At 39.5% G+C, this 5,180-nt stretch overlaps 1 pseudogene; it reads right to left on the bottom strand.

Moving 5' to 3' along the window:
- Window positions 1-880: 880 nt before the first annotated feature.
- On the bottom strand, window positions 881-1,004 carry LOC145392526 (5S ribosomal RNA; annotated as a pseudogene).
- Between the last annotated feature and the right edge of the window lie 4,176 nt (window positions 1,005-5,180).

Here is a 5,180-nt window from a genome sequence, read left to right as displayed (position 1 = left end):
TGACAGGCAAATTAGTTCTTGTACATGCTTCAGAAAATATGGCAAATGACTAAGTGATTTGAAACTGTACTTCAAAACAGTTCAATCCACTGGGGCACCCATGCAGCTAGTAATATTTAAACAGCTGAAGATGACTATACAAGGCACATTTTCCCAAACTATGACAAATAAGAATAGAAATGTAAAAACAACATACAGTACATCACAATTCAACACATACTGGTACATAACTATAGTCAGTTTGTTTTAATCTGACAGCTAAGCAACTTTTATAACCTGAATACTAAGTTGTAGGTGTATGAACAGGGATGAGCCTCCTTGGTTACTAGTCACATTAACTTTCCAGTCTGACTGCACTTGGCCATCAACCAAGCTAAGGCATTATGAATTTCTGTCAGGTGAAAACAAACTGACTACAGTATAAATCAACAGAATAAAAAGGCACCAAAAACCATACCCACATCACTACATAAATAAACGTACAGTTGGCCACAGGATAAAAAAAATATTAACAAAAAACAAATCATAACAACAACAAATGTTTGTATAAATGAAGGGGGAAAAGAAACTCGCTAATCTCCGACATGAATGAAGGGATTCAACTGGGGATGTGTAATAAAGGGAATCAACTCAAAATGCGTGTTATTCTTGGTTATAAGTGAAGGGAAACAACCCAAGATGCTCATTAATTTTTGACATAAATGGACGTTAACTAAAGGTGCTTGGTAGTTTTTAATTCTCAGTGCTAGTCAAGGCAATACATTTCATTCATTCATTGCCAGACGCCATGCATCCCAAACGGGGTGGCCAACGGCTTAGAGTTAATTGTTTTACAGGGAGGGGCACTAATCCTCCACCAACCCCACTTGACACGTAGGGATGCCAACAGCATCTGGTGTTCCCAGGCGGTCACCCATCCAAGTACTAACCAGACCCAACGTTGCTTAACTTAGCTGATCGGACGGGAAGCGGTACATATTTCTTTTTAATGAGGTGCTGATAACGCTGAAGGCTGCAAGAAATATGAATGGAAGAGAGCCAAATTGAAGACTGGTGAATTCTGAGATGCCTTCACACACTACATTTAAGACTGGAGGTCTCAGACAGAGGGAAATACAGGATGAAGAAGACAGTTTCACAGATGACCTGTTGCCAATTAAAAATATTCCAAACAAGGACTATAGTGCATATATTTTCAATATATTTTTTCCTGTGGCAGACTGTGCAGTATATATATCACTATGGCATGGCAACAATAACAATGCAATAATAACATACATCAGTACAAGAAAATTGGCATAAAAATATAACAAAACCAATATCACTACTTCAGGTAGGATAATATATACTAAACACCGATTTTTACTGTTTGGTAAAAAAGCACCTAGGCAAGCAAGTCTCCTTATATGCCACATTTATTTCTGATTTTTTTGGGGGCTGATAATACATGCTGTTGTGGTGGTGGTCCCAGGCTCATTTTTACTACTCAGAATCACTGCCAATGCTAGAGAAACTAAATATTGGAATCTAATGAGAGAAAAGAGGCAATATGAGCTTTTGGATAAGAGTAATCGGTATGCTCCAAAATTATCCTTACAACACAGATTATCCTCTAATAAAATTTTTCAGATGTGTGTGTGGACCTTACTATCAGCAGCCTACTTTGTTAAATGACACGCATGTCCTTAGCAAAATTTCTCAGCTCATTTAGCAACGTCTCATTCAAGAAGCTAGATGATTTGCACACACACAGATAAACTATACAAACTTCTGATACTGTTTTGGTTAGTCAGGGAGCAAATACCATATCGACAAGACTGCTAAAATTGACGATATATCGGTTCAGAGAAGTGGTTTGGTTACATCATTACTGCATAGGAATACAGGACCACAGCATCAGAAGCCCACAATTTACTGAATCATAATACAGGGGTGCCCATATATATCTGATGCTGTCGGCTCAGTCTGCTAATATGGGGGATGCAGGTATGTTGACAGATTTCATAAACAGCTACACGTGTTCAACTATGCTCTTCTCTGTCTAACTGGGGATAACATTACCATCTTTCCTTTGTAAATGCTGGTTGAAACAAGATTAATATGGTGCTAGTCATGAAGAAGTGCTATGGAAAGGGTGTAGAGCCAGAGTGCTATCTTATTCTGCCAGTGAGCTATGGGAAATGAATCTGCATAGGGACAAAAATCTCATGTCTCTGTGTGTCATGTTTGTGTGTGTCATGCCTCTGTGTTATATCTAGTCATGTTTTTGTGTGTCATGTCTCCTTGTGTCATATTTTTGTGTGTCATGTTTCTGTGTGTCATGTCTCTGTGGTTATTCTGTTGTATATGGATAGAATTGTAGGAGAGATAATAGGAAAGAATGTGAATATTTTGGAGTGTCTAATGAAAGAGGGTAAGGTGTGGAAACTTCGTAAACTGTTGCTTGGTGATGACACTGTATTGTTAATTGAGGATGAATGTAAACTGCAAGGCTTGGTGAATGAATTTGGGGGTGTATGTAGGAAATGGAATCTAAAAGAGAACATAGAGAGGTGTAAATTAATGATCTGTGAGGGAAATGACGTCACAGCATACACAGTGAGACTGGATGATGAGGAAATGAAGAATATGAGTGCATCCAAGTACTTAAGTAGTGTGATGATTAAGGATGGAAGGCTGTGCTTGAAAAGGCACAGCAGGGTAGAAAGGTTGCTGGATCACTGAAAGCTGTGAAAAATGAATAAGAAAGTGAGTATGGAAGTGAAGCTTGGATCTTGCTGGAAGGACACAAGTCATGAGTGAGAGCAGAGGAAATGATGTGAGGAGTGTGTGGAGTTTTATGGACAGACAGGCAGACAGACAAATGAGGAAGTAAAGAAGCACTGTGTTAGAAGAAATACTTTGAGATGGTTTGGCCATGTAGAAGATGGAAAATGAGAGACTGATTAGAAGAGTGTGAGTGAGGAGGTGGAGGGGAGAGGAGGAGGGGGAGACCAAGGCTGAGTTGGAAGGATGGAGTGAAGGTATTTATGAGGGAGACAGGTGGAACTGAGCATGGAAGTGAAGCCGGGATCCTGTTGGAAGGACACATGCCAAGAGTGACAGCAGAAGAAGTAGGATTGTGTAGAGTTTTACAAACAGACTGAAAGACAAATGAGGAAGTATAGAAGCATTGTGGTGATGTTAGGAGAAATACTTTCAGATGGTTTGGCCATGTAGAGAAGATAGAGAATGAAAGTCTGACTAGACGTGTATGTGAATGAGGTGGAGGGGGATACCAACTATGAGATGGAAGGATGGAGTGGAGAAATTTATGAGGGAGTGGGGTGGAAGTGAATATGGATGCGAAGCTTGGGTCCTGTTGGAAGTACAAAAGTCATGAAAGCAGTGGAAATGATGTAAGGAGTGTGTGGAGTTTTATGGACAGACAAATGAGGAAGTAATGAAGCACTGTGATGCTGTTAGGAGAAATACAGTACTCTGAGATGGACTGGCAATGTAGAAAGGATGGAGAATGAGAGACTGACTAGAAGAGTGTATGTGAGTGAGATGGAGGGGAGAAGAGGACGGGGAGACCAAGGCTGATATGGATGAATGGAGTGGAAAGATATATGAGGGAGGGGGGTTGCACTGGCGTGAGGGCAGTCAAATGGCAGAGGACAGTGTGACATGGAGGCAATTTGTTTGAGGCCACTTCTTTTGGGACTGAAGTGTCTGTTAACAGATAGATAGACAAGAGACAGAGAAAGGTAAAAATCTCTGCTTTCTAAAATGAGTGAACTTTATGCATTTACTGGAACCAAATGCAAGAGATATTTGATTAAAAAATAATGCAAACAATGGATGCAAACAAGGAATCACTATAAAGTAACAAGGGGTTATGGGAAACATAGAATGATGCAGGGTAGACATCGAATGCTGACTGAGCCGTTCACCACATCAGTAATCATAATCATCATAATCAATATTATAATCACCAACTGCCATTATTATTATACTCATCATTGCAATCATAATCATCGTCATCCTAACCTCTTCTTCCCACATAAGGATGGGTTAGGTATGGTCCAAAAAACAAGGACAAAACACATGGAATCAAACATGTTTTATATGGACCACCCTGTATTTTTTTTTTAGCATCTGTGGGATATAACCAGGACTTACTGCATTTGTTTGTGATGTACAGGCATGTGCAAAAGTACGCCAACAATACTCTGCCAGTTGTATTTCGTATTTATCACTATTCCCCAAATGACAAACGAGTAACATTCCTCCTCATACTCCTTCTGATTCTTGGAACAGACAGCTTCATGTAGTAATGATCTGATATTGAAACTGTCAGGTTATACTAACAGTCTTCAGTTACCTTACAATCCCCCTAAAGGTGGATGGTGGACTCAGAAAGAATGATAACTGGTCTGCAGTCCTTACTACAGAAAATATATCAAACAACACCTTCCATTGCTACAGCCGGCAGAGAAGTGTCCACACATTTTTGCTCATGCTAAGAACAGGACTCATGGTACACATTTTATAGCCTGTGGCAGCTTACAGCTGGCCAGTTGTCTCTAACCTTAGTCATTTTACTTGAATCTGTTGAAGATGTCTTCTTTCAGAGCTGACAGCAGAATGTAATGAAACTGGTTGTTTGACATGACTACTACTGAAAGTGAACATTCCGTGACTGCACTGTGTGACAAGCCAAGTGGCTTCTTGCAACTCAAAAATGCTCAGTATGCTAACCTGAAGTGTTTGAACTGGAACAACTGGGCAAACCAGAGGCTATAAAAATCTGTCCTCAGCACATCTAGTAATATACCTTACCAATAAAAATAATAATGCTAATAATCAGTCAATAATTACATGCATAATTCAATGAGGTATGTTTTAGGTGGCATAGGAGGCTTGCTAAGAAATCATGTTAAGAAATCACAGTCACAAAGAAGACAAACCACTATCATTGAACTAACACCAGACATTGTTCAACTGAGAGAAATACTGTACTAGCATCAAGAGCATAAAAAGGAACATGGGTAACTCTTCTGTCTGTCTATCACAAAATTCTTGCAATATCATCTATCTAGCTAACACTTATCTTGCAATCTATCTGCTATCTACAGTATGTGTATCCGTGTAATGTTTATCTATCTGTGTAAGCTACTGGTTTGTCTAGCAATCTG

The sequence above is a fragment of the Coenobita brevimanus genome, chromosome 2 (assembly GCF_032717465.1).
Source record: "Coenobita brevimanus isolate Jiangsu-jjx chromosome 2, ASM3271746v2, whole genome shotgun sequence".
Lineage (NCBI taxonomy): Eukaryota > Metazoa > Arthropoda > Malacostraca > Decapoda > Coenobitidae > Coenobita > Coenobita brevimanus.
This window is presented reverse-complemented; position numbering and strand designations above follow the sequence as displayed.